This window comes from Lepidochelys kempii, chromosome 4 (genome assembly GCF_965140265.1).
Source record: "Lepidochelys kempii isolate rLepKem1 chromosome 4, rLepKem1.hap2, whole genome shotgun sequence".
Taxonomy (NCBI): Eukaryota; Metazoa; Chordata; order Testudines; family Cheloniidae; genus Lepidochelys; species Lepidochelys kempii.
Genome location: NC_133259.1, coordinates 98737190 through 98758582, shown reverse-complemented (window position 1 = coordinate 98758582; position 21393 = coordinate 98737190). Strand labels below are relative to the sequence as shown.

Genomic DNA, 21393 nt, shown 5'->3' with positions numbered 1-21393 from the left:
CTTTTTTAGATAAACAGAAGTCAAACATAAGAGTACTTCAAGGTATCTAACAGCTTACATGAAGAAATATTAGAGGGACATTAAATATGGGCCAAAATTAAGGTTTATTTCTTTTAATTCCATTGGAAAGATTTAAAAAAGAAATCCACTCTAGTATTTGCAACCCAAAAACTTTATACACTAGCACAATGCAGCAGGACCAGAAAATGGAATAGACTATACCTAGGTTTGGCAGAACTCAATTTTTTATAATGTTGACAAATGTTTATGTTTATTTCTAAGCTTTTTTATCTACCTATTTACATTTTCATAGTTGTGAAAAATTATGGATTTAAGCATTTATTTCTGTTGATTTTTACAGTTGTGAGAAGTCATGGAGAGGTCAGACAATTTTTAATGACAGTGCACAATGAGAATCAAAATGTTAAAGCTTTTATAAGTGTTAAAACACATTATCAACATCACACATGAAAATATTGTAAGTAAATATACTTAAATCAAACTAATTAGTTCTTAAGCAGCATTTTTCTTACTTTGCCTTTTGTACATTTTGACTATCTATGGAAATATCTTTTCATGGGTTTGTATGTGCATGGTGAAATCAACATTTAACAACATTTATTAATAAAATTCTAATCCTTCCAACACTAGCCATAACCAAAAACAAAAAACCTGTCTAATCTATATTCGTTGTCCAAGCGGATACAAAACAAAACAAAAAAAGTTAGAATGCACGTTTAAGATTCAGTTTAAACTATCTAAAATGATATGATAAACATAGTTTAAGACTCTTATTAATCCAATAATAGCCCTTTAGGAAGGAAGAATATATTCCATTTATAGAATCAGATATACAAATCAACTGTGGCTAAACATTTCAAATTCCTTCAGTCTGTGTATATGGTTAAAGTATAGCTACTGTTTTTGGCCAATTACTTAAGATCCGGAAAGTATGCTGTAAATAATCTTAGAGTATGCTAGAAATTCTGCCCTAAATGACATTTCGAATCCTTCTTGAGAGCTACTAAATAATAAAATAAAATAAATAAAAATGCTCTACCTGAACAAGTTTAAGTCATTTAATTTTTCTAAAGAGTTTTCATGCTTTTTAAAGACTTTCTATTGGAATGGGGGAAGGGAAGTATTCTAACAACTAAAGTGTATAAATATAGGTTACCGTCAACCAGAGACTGGAGAGGAATGTCAATTTAGCAGGTTTAGTGAAGACCCACTAAATCAACCACAGATCACTCTCCTATCAACTCCGGTACTCCACCAGAATGAGAAGCGTAATGGAAGTTGATGGGAGACGCTCTCCCGTCGACCCAGTGCAGTGCAAACACCACAATAAGTCAACCTAAGCTACATCGACTCCAGCTACATTATTCACATAGCTGGAGTCATGTAACTTAGGTCGACTTACTGTAGACAAGGCCTCAGACTTGTGAGTTACTGTAGGCTCCTGGGCAGATCCATAGCTACTGTATTCATTGTCCAAGTTGCCAATAGCTACTGTAAATGGTCACAGCTCCATTGAAGGTAATGAACCTACAAGTATTCACATGAGCTGGAAATCTGCCCCATAGTCCACATGAATTTGGACAGTAACGCTGTTCTTTATACGCTCTCAAGAACAGTCAGACAGTACTGACAGCAACTTTAGTGAAAGTCATATAACCCTTTATCTTGCTCTTATGACGGTCTTCCACTTCTGTATTTGGGATCCAATTGCAAAGAACTCTCCGTCTCCTGCAACTACCTTCAAAGCTACAGTAAAAATGTGGGAGTTAAAAAAAAAAAGGTTTAAAGTTAGCTAATGATTTATTTCAACAAAATGGGAAAGTCAGCAGAAAGAAAAAGCAAGGTTACAAATACACACACTCCACTCTGAAAGGAGTGAGACCCCTTTGTTTTATACCTTTACTTTCCACACTTCATCTACTCTGTCTTTTAGGGTCTGTCTACACTGGACTGTGAACCTAGGTCTGTTAGACTCGGGTCTGTAGACTAAATGTTTCCACGCACAGGCTCAGGCATCCACAATGCAATTGCAAACGTGGGTTTACAATTGCTGGACCCAGGTCTCACAGCCATGCTAATGCATCCATACTGCACTACACAGGCCTTCTGACTGCCGTCTGTAACTTGACCTGCATCCATGCTGCAGAATGACAGGGCTTGGAACGGAGTTTCAATGGGACTTGGGCTCTCACCCATCCCACCAGCAGGTCCTGAATGCTTGCTGACCAAGTCAAACTCACTTGTGTGTGGATGGAAGGGTGGGCTTGGGCTTAAACTGAATCAGACATGCATCTGACGAAGTGGGTATTCACCCACAAAAGCTTATGCTCCAATACATCTGTTAGTCTATAAGGTGCCACAGGACACTCTGCCGCTTTTACAGATCCAGACTCACACGGCTACCCCTCTGATACAAGTGTGCAGTGTAGATGTACCCTTAGATTCCAATCCAGCTAACATATACACATATGAGCAAGATCGATGGGGCATCTCAGATGTTTTAACAATTTTCAGGATTAAGGTCAGAAATTCCCTGTAAGGAAGAGAACTACTGTACCCACATCAAGCCTTCAACAAACTGCACACACCATTAATTGCAGGATTGGGACCTTAGACACCCCCCCACACACACACCGCTTAGCTCTTTAAGATTCAAACCATCTCTTTCCTGTTTGGAACGTACCCAGCACATCATGGATGCCCACGGCCATCTTCTAGCCCATCACTCAAGACTCATTACCCCATGTACTTAGGAGATCCACAAAACAGAAAGCATCTGAAACTGCCTTCAAGCAGTTCCAAAGCAGCTTCATGCAGTATATCTTTATCAAAGTTTTAACATCTGCGGACAGTAGATTTCCCTTCTCTTTCCTCCTTTATAAAGTGCAATCTAGCCTTGGGGAAGCCTGATAATGTTTTCTATTCTGTAGCAGATGCTCTGGCATGCAGGTACTAGCCTGAAGTAGCCTAAAAGAGGAATAACAATGTAGGTTGAACAGCACAGGATTTATGTGCCAATCTGACAAAAATGGAAATGATGCTGTCATAAATATAAAGGGAAGGGTAAACCCCTTTGAAATCCCTCCTGGCCAGGGGAAAGCTCCTCTCACCTGTAAAGGGTTAAGAAGCTAAAGGTAACCTCGCTGGCACCTGACCAAAATGACCAATGAGGAGACAAGATACTTTCAAAAGCTGGGAGGAGGGAGAGAAACAAAGGGTCTGTGTCTGTCTGTAGTCGTCTTGGCCGGGGACAGAACAGGAATGGAGTCTTAGAACTTTTAGTAAGTAATCTAGCTAGGTATGTGTTAGATTATGATTTCTTTAAATGGCTGAGAAAAGAATTGTGCTGAATAGAATAACTATTTCTGTCTGTGTATCTTTTTTGTAACTTAAGGTTTTGCCTAGAGGGGTTCTCTATGTTTTTGAATCTAATTACCCTGTAAGATATCTACCATCCTGATTTTACAGGGGGGATTTCTTTATTTCTATTTACTTCTATTTTTTATTAAAAGTCTTCTTGTAAAACACTGAATGCTTTTTCATTGTTCTCAGATCCAAGGGTTTGGGTCTGTGGTCACCTATGCAAATCGGTGAGGCTTTTTATCCAACATTTCCCAGGAAAGGGGGGGTGCAAGTGTTGGGAGGATTGTTCATTGTTCTTAAGATCCAAGGGTCTGGGTTGTAGTCACCTAGGCAAATTGGTGAGGCTTTTTACCAAACCTTGTCCAGGAAGTGGGGTGCAAGGTTTTGGGAAGTATTTTGGGGGGAAGGACGCGTCCAAACAGCTCTTCCCCAGTAACCAGTATTAGTTTGGTGGTGGTAGCGGCCAGTCCAAGGTGTAATATTTTGTACCTTGGGGAAGTTTTGACCTAAGCTGGTAAAGATAAGCTTAGGAGGTTTTTCATGCAGGTCCCCACATCTGTACCCTAGAGTTCAGAGTGGGGGAGGAACCGTGACAGATGCACCCTGATTAAAACCTGGGTAATAGGTAAGTGATCCCTACGTACAGTATAGAATTTGTAAGTGTCTTAAGTATATGTATTGCCCTCTCATCTAAAAGGATTCTAAAGTAGTGTTGTTTGTTTTGTTTTAAAGTAGCTCAAAGTAGATCTTTGTTCGGGGGGGGGAGGAAATTTATACTGAGTGGCACAGAGTTGTTTACATTCTTGAGCTTCACTGTGATTGAGATGGCATTTTAACAATTACTAAAAGTCTTCTTGTAAAGTTTTGTAGTCTTCAAAATGAAACACCTCAAAAAATCAGACTATTGAAGCAAAACATAATACGTTCTGCAAATTCTTAGCATATGTAGGGGACAGCTTTCAGATTCAAAAAATTGAGGAAACTAGGAAGTCATCCATTTTCGATCTTGTTTTTCCCAACAGGGATGATTAGTTGCAAACATGAATGTGGTCGGGAACTTGGGAGGAAGTGGTCATGATCTGATAGAATTCAAGATCCTATGAAAAGCAGGACCCAAGAACAGTAAAACAAGGATATTGAAGGAATTAGCTGAAGAAATCTCAGTGCCACTGGCAATAATATTTACAAACTCATGGATGACAGGAGAAGTCCCGAAAGACAGGAGAAAGCCTAATGTAGCACGCGTCTTTAAAAGGGGAAAAAGGAGGAGCCGGGGAACTACAGACCCGTCAGCCTGAATTCAATACCTGGGAAGCTACTAGAGCAATGCATAAAACACTGAATGTGTGAATACCTGGAGGATGAAGAGGTGATCACTGTCAGCCAGCATGGATTTACCAAGAACAAATCATGCCAAACCAAGCCAAACTTCTTTGACGGGGTAACTGATTTGTTTAGGGGGAATACAGTGGACATAATATACCTGGACTTCAGCAAGGCTTTTAACTTAGTCCCACCAGACATTCTGATAAGTAAGCTGGAGAAATGCAGGCTTCACAGACCAACTATTATGTGGATACATAACTGGTTAAGCAATCACAAACAAAGAATAACTATTAATGGAATGATGTCAGATTGGAGGAAGATCTCAAGTGGAGCTCCACAGGGCTCTCCTCTGGGTCCAGTGTTGTTTAACATCTGGATGTAGATAGAGAGAGCATAGTGATCAAGATGACAGAAAGCTGGGGAGGAGAGGTTGCCAATACTTGGGAGGATAGAGCTAAAATTCAGAGGGATCTCGATAAACTGGAGAACTGGGCTATCGACAACAAAATGAAATTTAACGAAGACACATGTAAGGTGCTACACTTACGGAAGAAAAACCAAATGCACAAATACAGATTGGGGGAAAAACTGGCTTGGCAGCAGCAATGCTGGGAAGAATCTGGGAGCTGTGGTGGATTACAACCTCAACATGAGGCAGCAATATGATGCTGTTGCAAAAAAAACAAATACAATTTTAGATTGCATTAACAGAGGCATAACATGCAAGTCACAGGAGGGGATAGTACCACTCTACTCAGCACTGGTTAGGCCTCAGCTGGAGTACTGTGTTCAATTTTGGTCACCAATGTATAGAAAGGATGTGAAGAAAGTGGAAAGGATCCAGACATGAGCAACAAAGGTGATCAAAGGGATGGAATGCATGCCATATGAGCAAAGGCTGAAGGAACTGGGTATGTTTAGTTTTGAAAAGAGGAGATTAAGGAGGGACATGATAGTCTTCAAACACTTGAAAGGCTGCCATAAAAAAGATGGAGAAAAATTGTTCTCTCTTGCCACAGAATGGAGGCCAAGAGGCAATGGGTTCAAATCACAGCATAGCAGATTTAGATTAAATCTCAGGAAAAACTTCCTAACTCTAAGAACAGTAGAACAATGGAACAGACTGCTTCAGGAGGTTGTGGAAGCTTCTTCACTAGAGATTTTCAAGAGGCAGCTAGATAGCCATCTATCTTGGATAATTTAGATACAACTCCTCCTGCATCTTGGCAAGGGTTTAGACTAGATGACTGCTGTCATCCCGTCTAACCCTATGTTTCTGTGGTGGCGGCGTCAAGGTACTAGATGGTTTTTGGATGAAATTACCAGAGATTCATCTGATAGCAAAATGCCAGCTTCCCAGAGATCCCCTGACCTGCTTACCTAATGCTTCAGTGAAGGATCTGCATTTTAAACAGGACAGCAAATTAATTGCTTTATTGTTAGCAAAGACTTTGTATTGCATATTATCAGAAAAAATGTGAGTTTTCCTCCTGTGAAACTGTGGTTTAGTAAAATGTGGACTGTCCTTGTCACATGACAAGCTTTCACACCAAGTACATACACAAGAGAAGTGCCAAAAAGAGGAGACGTATTTAGAAAATTTGGTCACCCTTTTTAGCATGCTTGGGGTGCGGGGCTCCCCAGCCAGCAAGCCAGAATCTTTAGCCAGGTTCTTGGAATATGAATTTGACCACGAACGCACCTCTTAAGTGCATTACTTAATGTTTTATTGTAACTTTGCCTTAATAAAAAGTTTTTAAAAATGAATAAGCTTGCTTATAGTCAACACATCACAGACTGTTGGAAGAAAAAAGCATGAACATATTTGCATTGTAGCAGAACTGGCAAAGATCACTATAACAAATGTGCTATAACAGTTCCATTTAAAATACTGTTTGCAGTTGCTCATTGCTTTCTGAAACTTCATCTTTGGAAATAAAATCTTCCAGCCCTGGTCTCTGTCCAAGTTTTGTTTATTTAAAGTCTGAGCAAAAGTGGTTTAGCAATTTATCTATGAGAAGAGTACAATTATTTAAAATTTTAAAATTGGCAGGGATGCAGCAGGGGTAAGGTAGCCGAGACTGAGAGCAGGCCTGGAGCTGAGAGTGGGTGCCAGGAACGGAGCCACAGTCAGGCAACAGAGGGAGCCAGTAGCTAGGTGCAGAGCCAAGGCTGGAGACGGGAGCTGGGGCCGTAGCTAGAGACGGGGCTGGATGGCACTCCCTCCCTGCTTCCCCTGGGGGCTGGCCCAGGCCCCATGGTGACCCCCTGAATGTTCCTCTGCGCCCCCTCCCCCTTTGTGGGGCGCACCGCACAGTTTGGGAATCTCTGAGCTACATTGTACTTCCCTAGTTTGTTTACGAGAATGTCATCTGAGACAGTATCAAAATCCTTACTAAAGTCAAGATATATCACATCTACTGCTTCCCCCCTATTCATAAGGCTTGACAAATTCATGCCGATTGTTACTCATCGCCTTATTATCTTTTAGGTGTTTGTAAATTGATTGCTTAATTATTTGCTCCATTATCTTTCCAGGTACTGAAGTTAAGCTCACTGGTCTGTAATTCCCCCGGTTGTGCTTATTTCCCTATTAATAGATGGGCACTATGTTTGCCCTTTTCCAGTCCTCTGAAATTTCTCCTATCTTTCATGACTTTTCAAAGATAATCACTGATGGCTCAGATATCTCCCAGTCCTCCAGTAGTCTAGGATGTATTTCATCAGGATCTGGTGATTTAAACACATCTAACTTGTCTAAGTCATTTGTAACTTGTTCTTTCCCTATTTTAGCCTCTGATCCTTCCTCATTTTCACTGGCATTCACTATATTAGACATCCAATCACTATTAACTTTGTTGGTGAGAACCGAAACAAAAAAGTCAGTTAGCACTTCTGCCATTTCTGTTCCACATATTCGGTTATTGTTCTCCCTATTCATCCTCCCATCGAGTAATGGGCCTACCCTGTCCTTGGTCTTCCTCTTGCTTCAAACATATAGGTAGGATGTTTTCTTGTTACTCTCTGTGTCTCTAGATAGTTTAAACTCATTTTGTGCCTTGGCCTTTCTAATTTTATTCTGACATACTTGTGTTAATTGTTTATATTCATCCTTTATAATTTGATCCACTTTTTGCAGGACTCTTTTGTGAGTTTCAGATAATTGAAAGTGTCCTAGTTAAGCCAGGGTGGTCTCTTGCCATACTTCCTATATTTCCTACGCAGTGGGATAGTTTGCTTAATAATGTCTCTGAATCAGCCATCTTGAAACCATTATCTGCATTGTGCTTTTTTCCCTTCTACCATTCTTTAGAATCATGAACTCTACCATTTCATAAGCACTTTTACCTAAGCTGCCTTCCACTTTCAAATTCTCAACCAGTTCTTCCCTATTTGTCAAGATCAAATCTAGAACAGCCTAGGAGACACTTTTGTAAGGAATTTTAAGGGGGAAGAAGTAGAAAGACCAAGAGTGATATTAACTGAAACAAATTTCTGACTTTTTAAAAGTCCACAGCTAAAGAGTCATTCGTTAAATTAGTCATTCTAAAAAATGATCAGTTGCACAATTATTAGTAGGTTCCGGTGCTGAAGCATGTGCTGTATTCAGATCCATGTAAACAAGAGTAAAAACTGACCAAGATAGGACTTACTAACTATTGTTAGATTTCATTGTTTCATTATCTATATTTTCCATTGTGAATACAATCCAAGACATATTGCCAAAGCTAACAGGCCTAGAAAAGATATATAATAATATAGATCAATTAATAAGTCCATTCGCAATGCTTTTTTCTGTATTAGAAATACTTAAGTGATCTTTTAAAAGTTCTAACTGCTCTACTCTCAGCAACAACTGTGAATAAGAAGCTATTTCTGCGTCAAGATTCAGAGGGGCAGTTAGGAGAAGTAAAAATATATTTGAGAATTATGAAATACTCATAAAAGAGTATCTTGTGACAAAATATTGCTCAACGTTTACTCGTTCCATTGCAAAATGCTCATCTTTTAGAGTCAAATTCTTCTACCTTTACTCCTTTTGAGTAGTACCTCAGCCTGCAAGAAATCCCAGTAGGACTACTTGAGGAGTAAGGCTCCGAGAAGTAAGCAATTACTCAGCCTGAATAAGCAGACTATGGCCCCAAGTAATTCACTTCAAGGGTAGAATTAGTTCTGTGAGCTTTGCCTAGCTGCTGCAACAGCATTTGTGCATAGTTACACACACTGTGTCCTGCCTAGTGCTTTAAAAAGAGTCATAATTACTATACAGGTTTTTCAAAAACCAAAGTTCATTCACCATCTGCTAATGCTTCCACAGATGCATGGATTGTTTACAAGAAGTCTGTATAAATCTGTCCAAACTCTGAAAATAATTCCCCATTAAGGAAGCAAATAGAAAACAAAACATAAAGAAAAAAATGCTAACAATTATTGTAAGATGTAATCGGATCTTTAAAAGAAAAACAAAAAAGCATACACACCGATTCCAACTGCCTACCTGGCTGCTCATATAAAACTAATAGTTCTAAAAGGTTACGAAACAGGAAATCAGATTCATCCTTACAAGATCTAGACTTCATAGTAACAGCCGTGTTAGTCTGTCTTTTCAAAAAGAAAAGGAGTACTTGTGGCACCTTAGAGACTAACCAATTTATTTGAGCACGAGCTTTCGTGAGCTACAGCTCACTTCATCAGATGCATACCGTGGAAACTGCAGTAGACATTATATACACACAGAGACCATGAAACAATACCCCCTCCCACCCCACTGTCCTGCTGGTAATAGCTTATCTAAAGTGATCATCAAGTTGGGCCATTTCCAGCACAAATCCAAATGGCCCAATGTCTACTGCAGTTTCCACGGTATGCATCCGATGAAGTGAGCTGGAGCTCACGAAAGCTCATGCTCAAATAAATTGGTTAGTCTCTAAGATGCCACAAGTACTCCTTTTCTTTTTGCAAAGATCTAGACTGTTCTCAGTGGTAGCAGATGACAGAACGAGGAGTAATGGCCTCAAGTTGCAGTGGGGGAGGTTTAGGTTGGATGTTAGGAAAAACTTTTTCACTAGAAGGGTGGTGAAACACTGGAATGCGTTACCTAGGGAGGTGGTGGAATCTCCTTCCTTAGAAGTTTTTAAGTCAGGCTTGACAAAGCCCTGGCTGGGATGATTTAGTAGGGGATTGGTCTTACTTTGAGCAGGGGGTTGGACTAGATGACTTCCTGAGGTCTTTTCCAACCCTGATAGTCTTTGATTCTATGATTAAGATATGCCCACTAAATTAGACTCTATTTAACATCAACTGTAAACAAACTGATTAACAAAATATTAACTGCCTATTTGTCAATCAAAGCCTTACAGTGCTACTGGTGTATTCTATTACAGACAAGAACTAAAAAATATATAAATTAGTTAATAGTGATAGTTTCCCTAGATTTCCATAACTCGTCCATTAGTTATCTTTAATGAGCGATCTTATCTGATAGATGTTAAAGAAACAAATCAGCTGACGAACAAAATCCCCAAACAAGCAGGGGGGACTGGGGCTGGTTTCCTTTCCGAGACGCCCACGCATCAGACGCTCTTGAAACTAAACACGAAATGAACAAAAAGGTGGCAGGCCGGAGCCGAAGACGCTGTACTTCGGGGAGTTACAGCCAGGGAAAAAAATCACCCCAAATCCTTGCAACTGGTGAAACTTGCAAGCTCCCTTCCACCCCCTTTGACTTACCTCTGTGCTTCGGAAGAGAGGGAGCTGGAGGGAGAAGGAGGGAAGTAGCGCTTTAAATTCCCCTTCTGTCTATCCTACTTTCTCTTCCGTGTCCCGTCCTCCTGTTCCTTGTACCCCCTCCCTCACCTTCCGCCACCCCCTACCCTCTGATCTGCCCTAGCCGGCGGCGCGCTCGCGGGGTCCCCTCGGGGATCGGCACCGGGCGCCTGCCCGGGCAGGGAACTCCAGCAAGGCGTTGCGTGCCGCACCTGGGGAGGAAGGGAGCGGCCATGCCGGAAGAGCCTGCTGCTCAGCACCTGGGACAGGAGGGCAGCCCGCCACCAGGCCCGGCGCCGGGGACTAACCCTACGCGCAGAGCCCTAGTGGGGGCGGGTGCTCCGGGCGTGCTGGCTTGGCAGCGTGTTTGCGAGCCTGCAGGAGGAAGCGAACTTGCAGTCACAAGCTTTTGCTTTGTGAAAGTTTGCTGCTGCTGCAGCTAATTACTGGTGGCTTCACGCATGCCTGGGTGCTGAGACGCTTCCAATGCAGCAGCATCCTGAAAAAAAGTCAGGCTGTTAACGCTTAGATGCCCCCTCTCCTTACGCCTTACAGGCTGCATCTGCCACTTACCAGCAGCCCTTGGGCTGCGGATGATGTGGCTGGAAGTATTTTCAAACCCCAACTCCATGCCCATGTTACCGTCGTGTGTGCACATAACCCAACTGATAAACAAGAAACTGTTTCCTTTTACCAACCTGAAGAGCCTTTAATGCTTGGCCTGAAGCTCCAGGGAGGGTGCCGGCATGAACTGCGTTTCGCCCTTAGCAAACATGGTGTGCATCACTGTGACATGCAGATCCTTGCTTGCTGGGTGTTAAAGCTACCGTTGGCCACGGGTTTGTTACACCGGTAGTTGAGCTATCTACAACCAACATCACACTTGTCTACTGCACAGGGTGAAACCTCACTGCAGCAGTAGCTCAAAAATAAAATTCCCCTAGTGCAGTGGGTTTTCAATTTTTTTAGGCTGTCTACCCCTTTCCAAATAATCTACCTTGTATCCCCATCTGAGATAGGGTCATACTATACCTATGAAAATGGGGGGAAAGTCGCATTTTTCAGGAACACAACTACAACGTTAAGTGAGGAGTTACTGTACTAGGTTGTGGTTTGCATGATTATTTGCTAAATATCAGTGTTACAAAACAGTTCATACGCACTGCACCTTCCTTCTCCACTTCTAGGAACCTAACTAACATTCCTAAAAGTGAAGAAGGAAGCTGCAGCCTCCCTTAGCTTTATTTAGTTTCACATTCACTGACTTATACCATTGCCTGCTTTTTCATCAGCTCCGAATGAACGCATGCAAAAGAATCTAAACAAGCATGCGAGAGTCTGAGTTGATGTACTTGTCAGTCTATGTGACCAGAAGTGACCACTGTATCAAGAAAATCAAAAACAAGGAAGGCACAGGAATGTGTAAAATAAAGCAGACAATTCCCATAACTTGCATATTCTTACAATTTATTCTGGCTCATCGGGATGCATGTTAGACTACATTAGACTCCCTTACATATCAATCAGCAGGTGAGATTAAATCCAAGGGAATCCAATGAATGACTGCAAGGTAGTACATATTTACATCATTTCTGCATTTGGCCCCTTGAATTTAGCTGAGTACAGGCGTTAAATGCACTTTTAAACAAGTGCAAACTGTCGTTGGGAGTTACAGCTTTAAATATCATATTTTCTTACCATTACTTTGGTCAGTACTACTTTTAGAAAGAAAGAGGAAGAGAAAGTGCTCCTTTCTCAGACCATTGTGGTTTAGTTTATAATACCACACAGGATACTATAATTTAATATTTTATTGTTTTAATCAGGGATCAAGTTGGGGGGAAATGGAAATACTGTTCTAAGTTTCCCTGCACCAGCTTCCCTCCCAACCAGGTTTCTGTTCAGAATCTTTATCTATAGTTCTGCTCTCCTCTCCACAGCTTCCTGGGCCAGGAGCCATTTCCTCATCTACACCCTCCTCTATTTGACTTCTTGAACTAAGGACCTTTGCCCCAGTGCCATTAGTATTCCCATTCCTCTGCATGTGCGTCTCCCTAACTCCCACAAGACAGGAGGCTTGAGCTATGCTGGATGGAGGCAGATCCTGCTAACAAGAGTGGGTCAGGAACAGCAGCTTCTTCTAGTAGAAAAAGTGCTACAGCCATCTAAGAATGGGATTTTTACTTTGGATTTTGACTGCTTCTGGATTGGCCAGTATCACCAACATTAGTCCTGGGGAAATGGCTAGGAAAATGGAAAACAAATGTGGTCTCCATCTCAGTGAGGTGGGTATGTTGGGATTCCCTCCAACATCTCTTTCCACTTTGCTTCCTAAGAACTCAGTTTGACTAGAGACTTTGCCCTTCACGTATCTTTATTTGGCATACAGCAATGCTACACTGAACAGACTGAAACCCAGGGGATAGATACAGGGTACCTCACCGATCCAAAGTTACACAGAAACCCTCTCTCTTTATTTGCATTTACACATCTCATTGCATGTACTATACATTGCATCACACACCTGGGGATTGGCTTCCTTACTTTGTAGGAACTAATGCCTGTACAGCATGCTCTGTCTATGCAGTGTCTATGTTCCACCTACTCTTTACCTTATCATTACATTCCCAATTAGCTTGTCCATTGTTATCGTGTTCTTCGTAAATGGTTCCCTGGGTGTTCCCTCCCCTTATCTTAGCTAGTTCAGACATTGTGTCTCTTAGCTCCCTGACCCATTTACCTGTCTTTTAGTTAGCATAAACATTCTGTTTTCAGCATGCTGATCTATTTAACTTCCTAATCCTGTCTTCCAAGAACTGAGGCCTTTCCCTTGTTTAATTACTCATGTCAAGCCGGCCTACAGGATATACTCTATATACTCACATACACCACCAATTGGAGTTCTGGGGGCAGACTTTTAAAGGTATTTATGTGCCTAAAGATTCAAATTGTGCACCATGGGATTTTCAAAAATGCCTAGATATCTAAATCATATTGAAATCAATGGAGGGTGCCCAGGTGCTTTGGAAAATCCTAATAGGTGCCATTCAGAATCTTTAAGTGCTGAAATACCATGAAAAATCTGTTTCCTAAATCTCCACCATGCAAGCAATTTTGGTGCAAGAAAATCTCACTCATTTGCTATCTTTTATAATGTATAAAGATTACCTTGGAAATATATTCATTATTTTGCTCTGACATTTTTCATTAACATTTTTCTTGCCATGAGTTGCAACCTAGTCCCATATCCCATTGTACAGTCACCAGTGTCTTGTGAGTGGACTCAATCACTGGGTCTTATGTGGTTCTGTGCCATCCTCTCCAGTCTGAGTTTACCCCTTCTTGTAAGGCCAAGGTTCTTCACTATTTCAGGCTGGGAAGAGTCCCTTCTGCCCCCTCTCTCTGAAGTCCTTCTTAAGTGTGCCAATAGTCAGGTTCCTTGCACAGCAGAATCTTGTTCTTAAGGTGAGTCTCTGTGTCTCTACCATGTGCTCCACTTCCTCCCCACAAGTCCATGTGTGGAAAAACCATTGGTCCTGGGGTGGGCCAGCAGTTAAGAGACAACCCAGGTCAAGGAGCCCAGATCACAGGCTTGATTGCTTCTCAGTAATAGTCCTTTCTCTGGAAGAGCAGTTGTCTGGAATGCATTACCACAGCAAGTTTAGACCTGTGCAGTCACAGTGCTAATAACTTCACTCACAGCACAACATAGGTTCATAAATTGATAGCAGATATCAAGAGAAGAGAGGTTGATGTTATCTGGTTACAGTACACGTCTTTCTTTCTTTTTTTGGTAGGTGTAAACTCGCCAATCTCTGCTCTGTCCTACTTAGTTGAATATGTGCAGTTATGAGCATAATAATCTTAACAACGGGTACCCTCCTCACCCCACGAGGGGGTCGTTGCCCACCCCCTGCCCCCCAGGACTCCTGCCCCATCCAATCCCCGCTCGTTCCTTGATGCCCCCCCAACCCCATCCACCCCTCTCCCCGGCTCCTGACTGCCCCCAGAACCGGCAGGAGGGTCTAGTGGGCCACTGTAGTGGTGCCCACCCCACCCCTAAGAGCCAGAGGCATCTGCCGGGGGCGAGGTGGGGAGTCCCGGAGGTGCTTACCTGGGGCAGCTCCCAAGAAGCATCCGGCAGGTCCCTCTGGCTCCTAGGGGCAGGGGAGCATAGCTGGGGGGGAGTGGCCACTCCCCCACTGATCAGATCAAAAGTGGTGCCTGACTTCCTGGGTGCTCTGGGACTGGAGCCCCCACAGGGAAAATTTGGTGGGTGCAGAGCTCCCCGTCCCGCACCTGGCCCCAGCTCACCTCTCCTCCGCTCCACCTCCTTCCCTGAACGCACCGCCCCGCTCTGCTTCTCCACCCCACCGGCTTCCCGTGAATCAGCTGTTTGGCAGGAAGCCTGGGAGGGCTGAGAAGCAAGTGGCGGCTTCCCGCTCAGGCCGAGGGTGAGGGAGGTGAGCTGGGGTGGGGAGCGGTTCCCCTGCCCGCGCACCCCCACCCCCTGGGTTACCTGCTGTGGCACGGGCGGCCCTCCTCTTGCCCCCCCGCCCCAGCTCACCTCCGCCACCCTGGGCCTGAGCAGGAAGCCGCGGCCTGCTTCTCAGCCCACCCCAGCTTCCCGCACAAACAGCTGATTCGCGGGAAGCCTGGGGTGGGGGAGCAGAGAAGCAGAGTGGGGCGGCACATTCAGGGGAGGAGGCGGAGGTGGAGCAGAGGTGAACTGGTGCTGGGCTGGGGGTGGGGTGGGGCTTGGAGATGCCGGTGGGTGCTCTGCTTTTGGCCAGTTAAATTTAAAAGTCCTTTTAGACCCGGTTGTCCCTTGCGGAACAACCGGTTCTAAAAGGGCTTCTAAATTTAACAACCGGTTCTAGCGAACCGGTGGGAACCGGCTCCAGCTCACCACTGAATACGTGTCCACATAAATTGAACATACAGTAAGATCACAGCATATTATAATCTAGAGTATATCTACCCATGTCTGCATTTAATTTTTGCTGACTAAACCTCATGCCTCCCCATTCATGAAGTTGTTCTGTACTTACATTATGTATTTATATTGCAGTTTACATGCCATGCACAATTTGCTATGAAGTTAATATGTATGCGTGGGAATATGTGCTATTTTATGACTTAAGCCCTACATGATTTTTCCTTCTTTTTAATAGATGTGAAAAAGCTTAGTTTATCAGATTCTAGGAAATCTCTCGACTGGATGACTAAAGAATATTGTAAGTTCTCTGTCATTGTGATAAAGCAGAGCTAAAAAAAAAAAGAATCTTTACAAAAATCGAAAAGGAAGTTGCATTCCACTAACCTGATGCAATTCAGATATGATGTAAGTGACAACGCTATTTTAGGAGTTGACAGGCTTGAAAACTCCAGAGATTTTATTATCTGATAATATCCACTTCCCTTGAGTTTCTATGCTACTATCAAAATTATTTGTGAGGTAGTGGGGGGGTTGTTTTTTTGTTTGTTTTTAACGATACGGAGATAAAATGGTCAGTTTAGAAATTAATTCTACGCAGAAGTTTCAAGGCTTTTATTGTTTCATTAGCAATTGTTGATTTGCATATTTTATACATTGAGCAAACAAACCGGATATCTAATAAATAAATAAATAAAAAAAGAGCGAGCAAGGAGATATTGGGTCTGTTCCAGCCTAAAATATACACAGACCTTTAAAGAAGGTTATGCATGGTGTATACACACATTTTTGTCTCTAAATGCAACTATACTCACTAATTTAGCCCTAAAACACCTTCGTTTCTCAATCATTGGCAACAAGCATGATTTGTTTTGCATACTATCTAGTCCATAAGAGTGTCCCACCCAAACCGGGTGACCCTATGTTTAAGTAACTAGCAAATATTGACATCTAAAATACACAAGGGCAGATCCTCCTTTGGTGTAAATGGTCATAGCTCCATCACCTGAGGATCTGCCCCAGGCTTCCTCTGTCAGAGGTTTGCCCTAGGATTTGAGAGATCATTAACCTAGCATTACATTACTCTAGTTTATTCAGTCAATTTATAACACTGAGAAAAATCTTCCAATACACAAATGTTTGCTTAAAACCACAGCCAGAGAAAAACAGGTTATAAACTTCTATGTCCTGCCTATTACATTTAAGAACTCCCCCAATATTGACTAAATAATATACTAACAATTAGGTCCAGTTATAATTTAGGGGAAACAATTACCTCTCCTGTTATTGTACCCACAGATCTAATACTCAAAACTAAGGCTGCCACCTGTTTCCAATTTACAGGAGGATCAACGTTTTTTGTAGCTCTATTATTATTACTATTATTATAAAATCAGTGTGGTCTGGAGGAACGCACACAGAGCTGGGAGGCAGAAAGGCTGATTACCAATCCTGGGTCTGCCACTGTGTCTTTAGGGAAGTTAGATCGCCTTTCATTGTCAGTTTCTCCATCTTTAAAATGGGGATAATAATACTTACCAACATACCTACTGTTGGTGTTCTGAAGATTAGTTAGTGTCTGTACAATTTTTGGAATGTATCGAGCAGTATAAAAATACTATTATCAACATCTCAAACAACTAGCAGATACATATTACACTGTTTATGTCTTTTGTGATTCTGATATGAACTAGTATATCATGGTTAATCAAATATTGTATACACTGACCATGGAAATTAAATAATCTAGCACCATTTTCACAGGAAATATTATAGCATCATGTGATCGTGAGAAAAAAAAAATGAAAAGATTTTGCCCCTCAGGATATATACAGGCAATTGAGCAACCTTAGCATGGGAATGAAAGATAGTGTTGTGATTAAGACACTGGTCTGGGACTCAGGAGAGCTGGGATCAGATTCTGGCTTTGCTACAGACTTTCTGGGTGACCTTGGACATGTCACTTAGGGACAGATTATCAAAGGCATTTAGAATCATAGACTTTAAGGTCAGAAGGGACCATTATGATAGTCTAGTCTGACCTCCTGCACAACGCTGGCCACAGAATCTCACCCACCCACTCCTGTAACAAACCTCTAACCTATCTCTGAGCTATTGAAGTCCTCAAATCATGGTTTAAAGACTTCAAGGTGCAGAGAATCCTCCAGCAAGTGACCCATGCCCCACGCTGCAGAGGAAGGTGAAAAACCCCAGGGCCTCTGCCAATCTGCCCTGGAGGAAAATTCCTTCCCGACCCCAAATATGGCAATCAGCTAAACCCTGAGCATGTGGGCAAGACTCACCAGCCAGCCACCCAGGAAAGAATTCTCTGTAGTAACTCAGATCGCACCCCATCTAACTTTCCATCACAGGCCATTGGGCATATCTACTGCTAATAGTTGAAGATCAATTAATTGCCAAAATTAGGCTATCCCATCAGATCATCCCTTTCATAAACTTAGCAAGCTTAGTCTTGAAGCCAGATATATCTTTTGCCCCTACTGCTTCCCTTGGAAGGCTGTTCCAGAACTTCACTCCTCTGATGTTAGAAACCTTTGTCTAATTTCAAGTCTAAACTTCCTGATGGCCAGTTTATATCCATTTGTTCTTGTGTCCACATTGGTACTGAACTTAAATAATTCTTCTCCCTCCATGGCATTTATCCCTCTGATATATTTATATAGAGAGCAATCTGATCTCCCCTCAGCCTTCTTTTGATTAGGCTAAACAAGCCAAGCTCTTGGAGTCTCCTTTCATAAGACAGGTTTTCCATTCCTCAGATCATCCTAGTAGCCCTTCTCTGTACCTGTTCCAGTTTGAATTCATCTTTCTTAAACATGGGAGACCAGAACTGCACACAATATTCCAGATGAGGTCTCATCAGTGCCTTGTATAACAGTACTAACACCTCCTTATCTCTACTGGAAATACCTTGCCTGATGCATCCCAAGACCTCATTAGCTTTTTTCACGGCCATATCACATTGGCAGCTCATAGTCATCCTGTGATCAACCAATACGCCGAGGTCCTTCTTCTCCTCTGTTACTTCCAAGTGATGCATCTCCAGTTTATAACAGAAATTCTTATTAATCCCTAAATGCATGACCTTGCACTTTCCACTATTAAATTTCATCCTATTTCTATTACTCCAGTTTACAAGGTCATCCAGATCTTCCTGTATGATATCCTGGTCCTTCTCTGTATTGGCAATACCTCCCAGCTTCATGTCATCCTCATCCTTTATTAGTACATTCCCGCTTTTTGTGCCGAGGTCAGTAATAAAAAGATTAAATAAGAGTGGTACCAAAACCGATCCCTGAGGAACTCAACTAGTAACCTTCTGACAGTCCACCTTTCAGTGTGACCCATTGTAGTCTCCCCTTTAACCAGTTTCTTATCCACCTTTCAATTTTCAAATTGATCCCCATCTTTTCCAATTTAGCTAATAATTCCCCATGTGGAACTGTATCAAATGCCTTACTGAAATCGAGGCAAATTAGATCCACTGCATTTCCTTTGTCCTTTCCTTTGAACACCTAAAAGTCCAGGTAGGTGTCTAGTGGTATTTTCAAAAGTGTCTGTCATAAATATAAAGGGAAGGGTAAACACCTTTAAAATCCCTCCTGACCAGAGGAAAAACCCTTTCACCTATAAAGGGTTAAGAAGCTAGGATAACCTTGCTGGCACCTGACCAAAATGATCAATGAGGAGACAAGATACTTTCAAAGCTGGAGGGGGCGGGGAGAAACAAAGGTTCTCTCTGTCTGTGTGATGCTTTTGCCGGGAACAGAAAAGGAATGGAGTCTTAGAACTTAGTAAGAAATCTAGCTAGATATGCATTAGATTCTGTTTTGTTTAAATGGCTGAGAAAATAAGCTGTGCTGAATGGAATGTATATTCATGTTTTTGTGTCTTTTTGTAAGTTAAGGTTTTGCCTAGAGGGATTCTCTATGTTTTGAATCTGATTACTCTGTAAGGTATTTACCATCCTGATTTTACAGAGGTGATTCTTTTACTTTTTCTTCAATTAAAATTCTTCTTTTAAGAACCTGATTGCTTTTTCCTTGTTCTTAAGACCCAAGGGTTTGGGTCTGTGTTCACCGATGCAAATTGGTGAGGATTTTTATCAAGCCTTCCCCAGGAAAGGGGGTGTAGGGTTTGGGGAGGATTTTGGGGGGAAAGACGTTTCCAAGCGGGCTCTTTTCCAGTTATATATCTGTTAGACGCTTGGTGGTGGCAGCAATAAAGTCCAAGGAAAAAAGGAAAATAGTTTGTACCTTGGGGAAGTTTTAACCTAAACTGGTAAAAATAAGCTTAAGGGGTTTTCATGCAGGTCCCCACATCTGTACCCTAGAGTTCAGATTGGGGAAGGAACCTTGACAGTGCCTAAACTGGTTAGTTGCCAAACTCTCCTGGGTTGCTTTTGTAAATCCCACTAGGTGCCTAGCTGCATCTTTGTGCCTAAATACCTTCAAAAATCTGCCCCCTTATCTACTATGCCTCCATTTCCTACCTGCAAAATGGGGCTAATAATACTTCCTTTCCCCCACACACACCTTTGTCTTGTCTATGTAAGCTCTTAAGGACACAAACTGTCTCTTTTTATTGTGTTTGTGCAACACCACAATAGGTCCTGATCTCAGCTGGGGCCTCGAAGTGCTATGTAATATTAATAAATAAATAATAATACAGTGAAACAATTTACCAAGGGTCATAGTAAATTCTCCTTCACTGAATTTTTAAAAACAGGAGTGGATGTTTTTCTAAAAGATCTGCTCTAGGAATTATTTTGGGGAAGTTCCATGGCCTGTGTTACACAGGAGGCCATAATAGATTATCACAATGGTCCCTTGTGGCCTTACAATCTATGAAGCTTTCGTTATCAACCTGTCTTTCCTTTGCTAGACAACTGATTCTGCAGGAATGGAATACAACTGTCTTTAGCTTGTTGACACTATCCTTTGTAAAAATTCCTCCTTTAGTAAGAATCTATCCCCTCCAGTCTGAGGCTCGGCTCTCACAGGTCCCTCAATTTGGAAGCATCCTCATTTTAATCCCCCATATTATCTGTGTTTCACACTAATTTGGAGTTCTGTTTCTTTTACTGGTGAATATTATTATTTTTCAGTAACAGAGTCATGCAGCGGAGGTTATAGAGAGACCCTGACACTTAAAAAAAATGAATCCCAAGGTATTATATACGTTTTCTCCTTTTTGGTCTTTGTCACACATTGAGCCATGGCAGACTGAAAAACATGCTCTGACAAGATCCAAAACATCCTGACAGGGAACAAAATAGAAACCTTCAGTGGCATGGAGGATGTTCATGAATACGCTACAGTTTTGAAAAGTAACTTTTCTTTTCCCATGTTGGGCTTGTTTTTTCCTGTCCCCTCCATATGGTAAGCAGATCAGTGCAATTGCACAGAGCATTTGATCATGAGAGCACACGTTTTCATCACATGGAACCTACAATCTGTTAGTGCTTCAAAGCCAGCATGCATTAAGGGAAGGGCTGTGAATTAGAAGTCTCTATGGTGTTCCAGATTGTTGCGAAAAGTTTGTACATGGTGTGTGATTCTAGTGCTCATACAACTGGACAAAAAAGGAGCCTGTCAAGAGTGCTTCAGAAGAGCCACAAGCTACTTTAAGTAAAAAAAACAAAAAACAAACCAAAACAAAACCCTCGTGGATTTACTCCAGATTGTGGGCACTCATGAATCAGCTTGTCTGCAACCTATAGTGGATTCATCAGTTATTTAGTTCGATGGCTTCTCATCATTTTTTATAAGGAGATTAAGCAAATGAGGAACAATATGTGGTATCTATGGCAGAGCAGAAGGGACTGATCAGCCTTCCCCTGGAGGGGTTTCAAACTCACTTGTTGACACTGAGCTGTAAAAGACTGATAAGGAGGTAGTGAATAATTTAGCTCCCTGCACTATAAAAGCTATAGTATGACTTCTACCTAAAATAACATC

At 41.9% G+C, this 21393-nt stretch overlaps 1 protein-coding gene across 4 annotated transcripts in view; it reads right to left on the bottom strand.

The window, feature by feature from the left end:
- Positions 1-10834, bottom strand: part of ARAP2 (ArfGAP with RhoGAP domain, ankyrin repeat and PH domain 2) — a 196616-nt gene extending 185782 nt beyond the window's left edge. For all 4 annotated transcript variants that reach the window (XM_073342319.1, XM_073342320.1, XM_073342322.1 and 1 more), the window contains exon 1: positions 10441-10834. The gene's annotated coding sequence lies outside the window, so the exon portion shown is untranslated. The remainder of the gene's footprint in view (positions 1-10440) is intronic.
- Positions 10835-21393: the final 10559 nt, after the last annotated feature.